The following is a 13373-nucleotide window of genomic DNA, read 5'->3' on the forward strand; positions in this document are numbered from 1 at the left end:
GCACTACTGATGGCTTGTTTGTGCTTCCCCCTTTAATATGAGCTGATGGTTCACTGGCTTTTAGAAAGGACAGGGTGACACAGATAGTACAACCTGCTGCAGCTGCCTGGGATCATGCAGGTTCTCCCATCCTCTTCCATCCCCTATCTCTGCTGGTTGCCTGGACCTTTGGGGCAGAAGTTTTTTTGCTGTCTGTGACATGCTCTGGGAACCAGATCAGAGTGCAGTAGGTCAGACACCATTATGAGCAGGGACGTCCTTAGAGCTCTGTTCTCCAGGAGCTGCAGAAAATGGTTTCTATGGAGAAATGGAACTAGTGCACATAGCAACTGAGGGATGCACAGGGTGCTAGTGTGGGATTTTCTAGTACAGAAGGACACCTCCACAAACCAGCTGTGTTCTCTTCTGACCCTGGATGAAGGCTGCCCATGAAGCTCTGCTCTTCATTCTTGCCTTGGCCCACAGAATCCAAGTCCTAAGTCACTGAGCACTGCATGAATTCCCTGAGGAGTATAAAACCCTTTTCTTTCTGATCTTAGGCTACATGAGAGCTTTTTGACAGAGAACAGAAATGTTCTTCCTAGCAATGATTTAGTGTCCTTATGAAGCTGCAGAACCCCAGGACCGCTACAGTGGGAGCTGCATGGTGCCTGCATGGGCTCAGCCAGGGCAGAGAGGCTGTGGGGGTCCTCTGCCCTAGCTTCTCTTCATGCATGGAGAGGAGGGCTCTTGCTAGCATTGTGCACTTGCTAGGTGAATGTACACCACTCTGGATGGAGAATCTGGTGTTTGACTTGTGGCCAGGGTGATGATGGTTTGCTGCTTGTTCACAGGTCAGTTTGCAGGCCCTAAAAGTGCTGCAGAGAGCAGTTTCCTGTACAGCACATGCTGCCAGCCAGCCCTGTCTGGCCTGAAGTAACTGGTGGCAGTGGCAACAGCAGAACACAGCAATAATGTCATTGAACAGTTAGAAAAGGAAATGAATATTGGGCTATTTCAGGCCCCTCAGAGTGGATGAGCATCCAAAGGGGTGTCCTGGCATGCTGGGCAGAAAGGGTGGGTGAGAAGGCATTTGTGGTGTCACTGCCACAGGTTGTTGTGACATATTACTGCAGATGGCACATGGGATGCTGTTCCAGAGGTACACAAAGATGGTGCTGGCCCTGTGCCTGCTGCTGATCCCATAGCCATGTTTCTGAGCCTTCACAGATGCATTGATCCTGTCCCTTGGGTTCCCTCCCTCCTCCACAACCCTACTGCCTGCTGCACTGTCCCTACCAAGAGCTCTGCATGGTTCAATGCCCGCTACAAGGCACCCATAGGGCCTCTGCTGACAGGTCTAGACCACGAGCTTTCTTTGGATGTGGTTCAGTCGTGGCTGGTAAGTAATGGGGAGGAGCTTGTGGTCTTCCCATGCTCCCTGAATCTGTCTGCAGTGGGGCAGGGCCAAGAACAGATATGATGGGGATAAAGGGATGCAGAGATCCCAGCTCAGCCCTTCCTCCTTTTCATGCCCTGCCCCCTAGACTGTTTTGCACCCTTTTCCTAATATACCATCTGTTTTTTTCTGTCCTTTCCCGGGTCTCTGCTAGGAGAAATGGGGCTCTGTATCCCTTTGGGTTACAGGTGGAGGTGCTAATGCTGTCACTGTGCTTGCTCCCCTAGTCCCTGCAGGGTCTCCCAAGTGGTGTCCAGCTCTAGACCATAATTCAGCAGCTCTTCAGTGTCCTCCAGGTCCCAACAGCTGATGTGTGGGATCTGTCTTGCTGAAGGACTTACGTGGTAGTAGAGAACTCAGGGCGGCTAAAAGGGTCCAGCCATGGGCTGCTAATGGATGCTCACGACAGGGTGCTGAGGTGGGTGACCTAAAGGGACTTGGTCTCTCCTTGTCTTCCCAGAACCCTGGCATGGCCCAGCTCCTGGCCATGATGTTGAAATCTGCCAACACAAACGCTGTGATGGAGGTGACTGTCTTACCCTGCTCTCTGGAGCCCTCCATCCTGGGACACACAGGCCTTGTGTCACCCATGTCCACTCTTTGCTGCCGGTTAGGGTGATGTGCTGTCCCTGCCTGGTGGGACCAAGACCCTGCAACCAGCAGGGCTTTCACCTTTGCTTTGGGACACACCAAAAGGACATCCTGCTGTCCTTTAGGATGAACAGAGCAAAGATCGCTGGCTTTGAGCTGGATGTTAGCATGACAACAACCCATCACTTCATGTACCCAGAGAGTACAGTGAACTTCAGGCCCGATGTCCACCTTGTCCTTGTCCCTTTCAAATCTCTGCACTTGCAGTGGGAGACCAGTGCCTTCTGCACTGGAGAACCCACACGGTGTGTCAGCTTTGGGGAATGGTGTCTCCTGTGCTGGAAACACTGCAGATGGTGCAGCGTGGTCTGAGGGTTCTGGTGCTCACTGGAGCCCTGGCACTAGTCCTGATGGCACAAAGAGTCCTGGGTATCCCTCTGCCCTGCAATTTGAGGTAGTTGGGCATTAACCTGTCCCAACATGTTGGGATTCAAGAAATCTGAGCTAAGGCCATAGGAAAAATCCCCCTGGACAGAGTGAGAGAAATCTCACCCTCAAGGCTTCATGGGAGTTCTTTATGTTAGTAAGACTAGAAGGTTCTCTTTTCTTTGTTCTATGATTGGTTAATTTTTGCTGCAGTGTTATGAATATTCATTACTGTATTCCCTCACTGGACCCTATCCCTAAGACTCAGCCTAAACCTTACCTATATAAGTTACTGTAACCTCTGGCCCTTGCCGTTTCAGTGCATCCCCATACTGAGTTTTGGTTCGCTGTTTGTTGCTTTACCCATTAAATCAGTTCTGTTTTACATTGCATTGAAGTGTGCCTGTCCTTCATATCAGCCCCTGCAGAGTCTCATCTGACTCCCTAGACATCGGAGCCATTGTCGGGGCCTGCGAAAAGTGGTGCCTGAACAGGGATGTCTCAGACTGAGGCAACCTGTTGGGACAGTCGGAAAGCTCCACACCAACTAGGCTAGCCTTCCCATCCTTGTCTACAGACGACACCAACAAGTCAAAAATCAGCGGGTGACTGCCTTGGCTGCAAAAGGTGGAATCCTTGGAAGGTGAAGAAATGTGTTGGAGCCCCTGCTGCTGCAGCAAAATGAGGGAGTTGTGTCCCCCTGGGGTTCAAGTCCCCAGCCACACTTCTCCTTAGTTCAGGCAGTGTGTGTTACCCACTTTTCCCAAATCCTTAATTAATCCAGTTCCTGATGGGGTCAGCTTTGTCCCAGGTAGAGAAGGAAGTTTATTGTACCTTTATGTTTAAATTGGCTGCTCAGGGAAAAAAAAAAAAATGGGTAAAAGGAATTAAGGGACATTGTGAGATAGGCTTTCAAGAAATTTCCAGATGCTACAGTGTCCATGATGTATAAACCGGATTTCTGGGACTCTGTTGGCATCAAATTGTAAGACCTCACTACAAAAAGAGACAAGGCAACAGCAAAACTGCTACCTGTATTTAGAATTATCTATGAGACTTTAAGAGCTGAAGAAAGAAACCAAGAGCCCCAAAAAATAAATTGGAAAGAGACTGAGACAGCCAGTCCCCTTACATATATCCTTATCCCAAACCCTGGGGTGGGAACATGAGAGCGGAGCCCTAGTGCAGGGTATTGCAAAAAGGTATGGGAACTGGTTGGTAACTGAGGAGAAATCCCAAACTATTCCCCTGCTTCCGTGCTTCTTCCCTTCCAACCTCTCAGACTTTCCAGTAGATGAACTTCCAGATAATGAGGGCCCAGTTATCTCAAGTCCTCCTATTCCTTATATCCTGATCCTTTGTGTGCTCCTCAAACCCCGCCCCCCCCCCCCCCATCCTCTCTACCTTCTCAACCACATGCACTGAGGTGAAACAAAATGGTGTTGGAGATCGAACAAGTCAGTGCTCCCAATTAACATTTAAAATGGCCACTCACCAACCTCAAGCCTCCTCCTACTCTTCCCAAGACTCCACCTCGGGGCCCACCCCTTCCACTCTGGGTCATGCCCCTTACAAAGCAGGCCACACCTCCCTTTTGGATGCCAGAAATCACCCCTCAGACCCTGCCTCTTCCTGTAAAACCCGAACACCCCCTACCTGGGTTCCAGAAGCACCCCCCTCCAAGATGGCAGTGCCCATTACAGTAACACTAAACCCTAACTCAAAGCCTCAACACATGCATAAGCTCAACTTAAATAAAGAGCATTCTGTTGTGTCACATAGTTCCTCCAACTCATCAAACCTTGAAAACTTATACCTTCCAGAGCCCTGAGAAGACTCATGGCGTAAGATAAGGAAGGCTGCAGTAAGAGAGGGAGAGTGGGATATGGTATTAAAAATGTCAGCATTCCCAGTATGTTATAGAAGAGAGGGAGCCTTTGAGTGGGAACCACTCGCCTATGGGGGAGGTAAAAGAATAGTCCAAGGCCGCATGGGAGTATGGAAGGCAATCACCACACTTTCAAAACCTGGTGTCAGCAACATTTGCAGCTCATGTCCTAATACCTCACGACATGAAGTACAGAATGACAATGCTTCTATCCCCCACTGAATACACCTTTGTGGGAGATAGGATGGAAAAGACCGCTCAATCAAATGTTGTGTGACCATCAAGGAGATCAGGCTTGGAGGGAATTAACCATCAAACACATAGCCGGGGAGGGAGCTCATAGTGACCCTGATGACCAAGCTGCAGTTTTAACATGGTCAATATTAAATGGAATTAAAGAAGCTGCAAGGAAACCCATTGTCCAAGTCCCAGATGGCTCTAGACCAGACTTTGATTTTGCAGATGTTTGCCAAGGTGCAAACGAACCATATATAAAATTTTTGGACCAATTAAAATTAGCCTGGACAGGCAAATTCTACTTGAAAGGGCAAAAGAGGAGCTGCTTAAAAGATTATTAAAAGCTGCTTAAAAGCTGAACAATGCAAAAGGGTATTAAGTACACTACTCGTTGACCCAGAGTCAATAATACCCCAAACAGTTGAAGCGTGCAGTCAGCTGGTAACCCCTGAACACGGTGCAAACATCGAAGCTCAACACCATGCCCAAGCTTCAGCAACATTTCAAAACAATTCTCAAGATTCACAAAATTGACCTTGCTTTAATTGTGGAGATCAAGGCCATTGGCAAAGTGACTGTAATCAGCCCAAGAAAAAGCCACCCACTAGGCCCTGCAAATGTAAACATCAGTTAACTAGCAAAACATCTCTCAAGCAGGGAAAGGTTTCTCATTTCCAGGGAAATGGGAGATTGAGAGTGGGGCAGTGACATGTGATGGCAAAAGTCTCCCTATCAGCCGTGCCCAGAAGCATTGTCAGCCAGGAAGCCCTGTCCTGCAAGACCTCCTCACTAGCCTCCCTGTAAATGCACCACCAGGTACCAGAGTGGAGCTGGTCTCTGTCAATTCAGTAATGATTAGTGATCTAATGATGCACGCTATTTTAACTGGATTCTTGGGACCTGAATCAGACCCACAGGATTTTATAATTTTGAGTATAGCTCAAACATAATCTGAGGGATTTTTTGTTTTACCTTCTGCTCTTGCCATTACCTCTTCCCAGGAATTGACTATGTTAGCTATGTGCCCTGACCCTCCATGTTTTATTCCTAGAGGTTTAATTATTGCACAAATTTTTCTGTTGCCATAGAATAACCCATCCTCCCTCGTGATGTGGACAAAGCTCATCAGATAACACCAACCAAAACCTGTACTTTATAACTACATGGTAAGCAGATAATTTTAACTAGACATATTGATACAGGATTGGATGTTACAGTAATAAACAATGTCAACCACCTGAGTGATCTTTAAACCTAAGTATGGACTCTCTCTGGGGATTGGTGATAGTAGTAACAGCTTTAGAAGTGTATACTCAGTTACCTTTAAAGGCCCAGAAGGACGAGTAGCTACCACCAGATCATTTATTGTTAAGGCCCCTTGTCATAGGTTAACACAGTTTGGTTTTTTTGGTTAATGAAATATGGCCCTGCCAGGACCTCACACTCTGTTTTAGAAAAGACAGGGACCTATCAGAGGCCAATTCTTTCTCTTTGGCCTGTGATTTGACGACTGAGAAAGCTGAAGGCGACTTTTAGTCATACCCATATAAAGTGCCCAAGCCAAGCCCTCTTTTTCCTTCAGCTGGAGGAGGTAAGGCAGTCCCAGCTCTCTCTTTGTGGGAGGGGACAGGAGGCCTGGCCTGCCTGGGCCCGGGCTTTACAGGAGGCACGTCTGGCTGGTAACTCCTAGGCTGGGGGAGGGGATGAGCATTTGTCCCCATCCCGGCCAGGACTGTTTTTTTTAGCAGCTGTAGAACACCCTGCCACTCTCCCTATGGGGGGAAGCTGGGCCTGAGGCCTGGCCATGGGCCTGGGCCATTTCCCCCCAGCATGGGGAGGGGGAGCCTGCAGCCGTCCAAGCTGCGCCATCCTGGATGAGACCAAGGGGTGGGAGCAGGAGGCATCCATCAGCCAGGCTGATCTGAAATCTGTCTGCCTGAGTTTTCTCCTCCCATCCCTGCGGCCTTGAAAATCTTGGCAGCTGCTGCTGAGCAGAGATCACGTGACTGATCTGCAAGAATGTTTTTTCCTGACACAGGACTAAGACTTTTAAAAACTTAGCTCTTCCCAGTGAGAGAGAAAAAGACAGAGTGAACAATAGAGAAGACCCAGAACAGTCAGATGGAGAGAGTGAGTAAAAGACTAATTAGAGGAAGGATGAAGGAGTTGCCTGCTGGCTGGATTTTCTTATTGAGCTATGGAAATAAACTCTATAGGTGGATTATCCTTTAAATCATAGAAAAAAATATGCATTTGGGGAGACGATTTGTGGATTTTTGAGCAAAGGTGTTTGTGATGGACTGAATAATACTGCATTAGAATCTGTGATTCTTGCGGTCTCATGAGATGCCTGAACAGATAGAAAGAGAACCCCCTGCACCAGTGAAAGAAGTGAGAAGGACATCTCTGTTTCCTTGAGATGAAGAATCCTTTGCTTTTGAAGTTACGCATTTTTAAAAGGTGACACTTCAGATGCCTGAGCTTGGGAAACCGCTAATGGGAGGAGGCCACATGGAAGCAGGTTCCCCCCGGGCGGCTGTTTCTGTGAGAGTCTGAGGGCCTGCAAGAGAACTGGTCTAGGTTGTCAGTGGGGGAAATTCCATGGTGAACTAAGAGAGACTCCTCTCCTAAAGAATTGCTGAAAGACTATATTTAAATGGGGAAACTAACTGAAAATCACAGGTTTTGTCTCTATGTTGTTTTAGAAAAGTGAACACTTGTGGGGGGAAGAGAAGGGTTTGAAGGTTTCATTTTTTTTCTTTTTCCTTAGTGTGTGTTAATGAAACTATCTGTTTACCTTTAAGTTGGGCCTGTTTTGCCTTTTTCTCCCAGAGGTAAAAAAGAGCAGATACTCAAACCACTACGCTAAATCTGGCGAAACAGAATTTGGCAAATGTGAACACCTACACCCCCATTATCCTATGGGGCAGGGACATTCTTTCTCAATGAGGAGTCAGATTTGAGATGGATTTCAGTGTGGGCCAATGAACTGTTTGGACCCCAGAAGTTACCATGGAAAAACTGATCACCCAATCTGGGTTGATCAGTGGCCCCTTACTGACATTAAATTATCTGTGCTGAAAAAATTAGTCGATGAAAAACTGGAGAAAAAGGGCATTTAGTTCCAACAAATAGTCCTTGGAATACTACATTGTTGTCATTAAAAAAGACAACAGGCAAGTGGAGGTTAATCCAATCCTTAACTGAAGGATTAACAATGTGATTGAGAATATGGGAGCATTACCACCAAGGTCTCCCCACCCCTGCCATAGTACCTCAAATTGGAAAATGGTTATTACTGATTTGACAGACTGTTTTTCAGTATCTCTCTTCATCCTCAGGATGCTCTGTGTTTTGCTTTTTCTATTCATTCTGTTACTCAACAATTGTCTTTGCAGCACTTCCGTTGGACAGTTCTTCCCCAAAGGATGAAAATTTCTCCCACAATATGCCAGATGTACCTAGCAGATTCTCTGATTCACCAAGAACATCCACAGGCAATCATCTTCCACTACGTGGATGATATTTTAATCTCTGCTACTGCTACTTCCTTAAATGAAGTCTTTCAATTGACCATTACTGCTGACAAGACTGCTGGATTTGTTGTGGCAAAGAACAAAATTCAGAAATCCCCACCTTGGGATCTAGGGAAATATCTGGAGAAATATGCCCTCTACAAATTTCTGAGCAATCACTTAAACCTCAGATGATTCAGATTAAAAACCCAAAGACCCTACATGACTTACAGCAACTTTTAGGTACTATCCATTGGGTTAGATCATTATTGGGGATTAACAATGAAGACTCAGCACCTGTATTTGAACTGTTAAAGGGTGATACTAATTTAAATTCTAGAAGGATCATTACACGAGGTGCAAAAGCTGTTCTACAAAAGGTTGAGCAAGCTATTAAAAAAAGGCAGGCTTATCATTATGATCCTATTTTACCATTTCTCCTTGAGATTCTAGGAAATAACCCTAAATGATACACTTTGATTTTTCAGTGGGACATTAATGCACCCTATCCACTGAAAATTCTGGAGTGGGTCTTTCTTTCTTTCAGAAAAGACCATCACAACATCACCTGAAATAATGGCACAGTTAATCATTAATGCCCGGTCTTAGCTGTCTTCCCTTTTGGAAAAAGATTTTGCAATTATTTATTTGACAATTATGTTTGCTTATCTTGAATGGCTCATGCAAGGATTACAGTTTGCTTTACTTGTTTTTCAGGCCAAATTTCAATTAATTTTCCCAAGCATAAGCTACTTCATTAAATTTGATTTCAAAACCCCTTCAAAATAGCACAGCATTGGAGGAACTAATGTTTTTTACTGACGGCTCTGGAAAACCTCAAAAAATCTGCAATTACCTGGTTTAATCCCAAAATTCTCAAATGGGAATCCAGTGTTGAAAGAGCATCAGTATCCCCACAAAACACTGAACTGGCTGCAGTTGTGAGAGTTTTCTCGAAATTTACCTTACCTCTTAATTTAATAACAGATTCATTTTATGTTACTGGAGTTGTTGAAAGGGCAGAAGCTTCTTTAATTAAACAAATTCCAGATGAGCCACTTCATATTTTAATTAAGAGATTAACTTTTCTTCTCCCTTTTAGAAGGTAACCATATTTTGTTTTCCATATCCACTCACACACCATCCTTCCTCGATTTATAACAGAGAGAAATGCTAGAGTCAATCATTTAACAATGCCTGTGCAAACTACCTTACCTAAACTTACAGAACAAGCAAGATTAAGTACTGATTTTTATACCAAAATGATCTGGCTTGGATGAGAACATTTAAAATCACTGAAGAACAGGCTTGCTTAATTGTTCAGTTGCGTGCAGACTGCCAAAGACACTCCCTGCGTCCATCCAGGTGAGGGGTGAATCCAAGAGGACTAAAAAAGTCTTCAACTTTGGCAGTCTGATGTGACCCATTATTCTGCTTTTGGTAAGTACAAATACATCCATGCTTCTGTTGATAAATTTTCAGGAGCTCTGTATGCCTCAGCCCATAGTGGGGAGAAAGCTTGGAGTGCCATTAAATATTACTCAAACTTTTGCATCTCTAGGAGTCCCCCAGGAGATTAAAATAATGGGCTGGTATACATCTCCCAAAAGCTCCATAATTTTTTTCAACTATGGGGTATTACACATACTACCAGGATACCACATTCCCCCATGGGACAATCGATTATTGAGAGGTCTTGTAAGTCCCTAAAAGACCTCTTAGAAAAATAAAAAAGGGGAATAAATGCCTTAGCTATTACAGGAAGGCTATTAAAAGCTCTGTACATTTTTAATTTTCTAAACAGTTCAATGATTGAGACAAATCCACCTATATATCGACACTTTTTAATACATCTCAAGCCAAATTAAAGGAAAATCCACCAGTACTAATTAAGGACCTGGATACCAAACAGATCTCGGGGCCTTTTCCTCTCATTACCTGGGGCAGGTGATTTGCTTGTATCTCCACAGGACGTGGACTTAAGTAGGTATCAGAAAAAACATCAAGCCCTACGTGCAGAGGAAAGAATCACCTGCCAGGCCAGCAGCCCCAGATCCAAAAGAAGGAGATCAAGAAGAAGACAGACCAGGACCAAGAAAACCTGGACAGTTAAAAATAAGCTAATATGGCCTCTCTCAGCTCCCGTAATTTCTTGTTTGTATGCATTCTTAATACACTCTCTCAAGGTGATACCTGGATAGTCCTGCAACCAAAACAAAATGTATGGATGTTGGAGTCCAGGGTATGGGGAAACCCCTCAAATTGCCCTGGGGCCCTGAGACCGTTGCTGGGACCCCAGGAAAGCACTGCTTTTGACTTAAAGTCCATGGGAAAAATTGCCAACACTTATGGATGAGATGAAAACAACAAAAAATTAAATTAGATAGTAGTTTAGTTTGTCACAGGGTGAAAAACTGTAGCTTTGGGTTTTTAGAACTGAAGTAGATAGGAGCAAGATGGAGAATTTTGGGCAGTGTCTTAAGTTCTTCTTTTTCGACTCCATCTTTTGCTGTGATGGTGGCACAAAGACATTGGTAGAATGTATGGGATGTAGAAATTGCGTGTCTAGAATTGGTAGTAATTATTGGTACAAAACTGTAAATATAGTACTTCTTAAAAGTTAATTGGATTAGGAACCTTTAAAAGACCTTGAACATCAGGTCTCATGTTCTTGGCAGCGGTGTCTTTCAGCATGCTAAGCCTGGTGTTAGGCGGTGTGCAGCTTTTGAGATAAGAAAATTGAATAAACACCTTCTAAGACCAAAGCTGCAAGTTCCACTCATCTTTGAAACCCTGGCACAGGACTTTGAAAGGAAAAAATACTAATTAGGGGGATCTTGGACTCAAAATACAAATATGAGTAACTCTTGCTAACATTACAAAGCTGGAGACTGTCCTTCTTTCAGCTGCCAGCCCAAGTAACCCTTTCTCCGCCTGTCTAGTTGGGTTACCTATGAATGTCTGGCCAATACTGGTGGATACCACCTGTACTCTGCAAACTCGGGGCCAAGGTACTAAAATCTAGAAACTCAATCCCATAGATGCCTGCGATCACTGGATGAGGAAATTACCACATGCACCAACTGAGCCCCAGGAATTAGAACTGTTGGGGGTCAGTAAAAATGGACTACTGTATCAAATTTTATAATCTAAGGGTTTCAAAGTTATTTCCCCAAATAATAGATTATATCAAAATCAAACCCTGTGGTGCAATTATGCCGCTACTCCTATCTGGTCCCAATACCAGATTGTACCCAATCCAATTAGCACTTGGAGACCTTTATTTGAAGAGACAGAGCTTGGCCTGCAATATCACAGTGGATTTAGAGGCGGCCCACGTAGTTTGGGCCATTTAACTCTGTTACCACCTAATCTAAGCATGGCACATAAACTGGTACATACTAAAAGAGCCAATTCGAGGCAGATTGTAATATAAAATTACCAATTGAAGTAAGTCAACAGAAATTGTTACGTCTATGCTACTGACATGGGCAGCTGCAGCCAAAGCCATAAAATAATTAGATAGGATCAGATGCTGACTTAAAACAATGCAACTTCAGTCGCCCTCAATAAGTTACTTACTGATGTAATGGCCGATAGACACTACCCTATAGAACAGAGCAGCTATTGACTTCCTTCTTCTAGCCCATGGCCATGGTTGTGAAGACTTTGAGGGTTTGTTGTATCGACTTGTCTGATCATAGTAATTTGATACATCACAGCATAAGCCTTCTGAGAGAGGGTGTCAACAAGCTACAAGATGAACAAAGAGCTGACTGGTTTAATAAGTTGTTCAAAGGATGGAACATTTCAAGTATGTAATATCTGTTATCAAAACAATGTTACTAGTTATGTTTGTTATCCTTATAGTTCTTACTTTTGTGCCTTAATACAGTTGCTTTTAAAAGTTTCCAAGAACTCCATACAAGCTACACTTGTAGAAGATAGGGGGAGATGTTGGGATTCAAGAAATCCCTAAATTAAGGCCATAGGAAAAATCCCCCTGGTTGGAGAGAAATCTCACCCTCAAGGCTTCATGCGAGTTCTTAATGTTAGTAAGACTAGAAAGTTCTCTGTTCTTTGTTCCATGATTGGTTCATTTTTGCTGCAGTGTTACGAATATTTGTTATTGTATTCCCTCACTTGACCCTATGCCTCAGACTCCACCTAAACCTTACCCTATATGTTACTGTAACCCCTGGCCCTCACCCTTTTGGTGCATCCCCATACTGATTTTGGATTGCCATTTGTTATTTTACCCATTAAATCAGTTCTGTTTTGCATTGCATTGAAGTGTGCCTGTCGTTCATATCAGCCACTGCAGATTCCCATCTGACTCCCTAGAGATTGCAGTCATTATCAAGGCCTGCAATACCCACATGGCTCAGCCAACCTGCAGTACCATACTCCTATGAGTGGAATGGCAGCTGTCTCCACAGTGGGGCCATGGGCTTGATGCATCCCTTCCTACAGCCAGGCCAGGAGATGCTGCTGGGCCAGCCCAAGGGGCAGGGGATGCCACTGGGCTGGGTGCTAGCAGACAATGAATACCCTCTGCAAAGGAATGGCCCCCTCAGCAGCGGGTGTACTATATGATCACTGTTTGCCTCTGCTTTTGCAGCACATTTTAAAGAGAGGTAAACGGTCCATCAAAGCTGACAGGAACAAGGTAGTGGCTCTGTGGGCTCCAGCTCCCAAGGAGCAGGCAAAACTCTGCTGGGCAGAGAACCAATAGCTGTACCATGTTGAGCTGGCTGTCCTGTTCCAGCATGGAGAGCACCTGATCACTCCCCCCTCAGGTGTTGATCCCAGGCCCAGCTTTCCTCAAGTACATCCATGACGACAACTGGACACAGCATCATGGTGGTGGTACCCCTCTACTGGCTTCACAGCCCTGCTCTTTGCCTTGCACATCTGCTGGCAGGTGAGCACAGCTGGTGGTACCAGATGCTACCACTGTACCTCCCCTGAACTGCTTGTCCTTATGCTTGCAGGATGCCCCAGCATTCACACAGCCTTGGCTCTTGCTGGCACGTGCACAGGTCTCCATGTTTGGCTTCAGAGCAGACAGCGAAGGGAACTGGCACCACTATTGGAAAAAAACCTGCTGGTCCGGAGCCTTACGCAGGACGAGAGTCCATGATGCTGACGTCAAATTCAGCCTCATTGAGAGATGGGCACATGAAGGCAGGACTGTATTCTACAAGTGATGCATTTCCAAAAAACTGGAGCCAGCTGTTTGGCCAGGAATGGGCCAAAGGGCCCTGCCAGCAGCTGT

General features: G+C 45.1%; 1 pseudogene; it reads left to right on the forward strand.

Moving 5' to 3' along the window:
- The first annotated feature begins 789 nt into the window (after nt 1–789).
- Nucleotides 790–13318, forward strand: LOC136372377 (CMP-N-acetylneuraminate-beta-galactosamide-alpha-2,3-sialyltransferase 1-like; annotated as a pseudogene).
- The last annotated feature ends 55 nt before the right edge of the window (nt 13319–13373 follow it).

This window comes from Sylvia atricapilla, chromosome 27 (assembly GCF_009819655.1).
Source record: "Sylvia atricapilla isolate bSylAtr1 chromosome 27, bSylAtr1.pri, whole genome shotgun sequence".
Classification (NCBI taxonomy): domain Eukaryota; kingdom Metazoa; phylum Chordata; class Aves; order Passeriformes; family Sylviidae; genus Sylvia; species Sylvia atricapilla.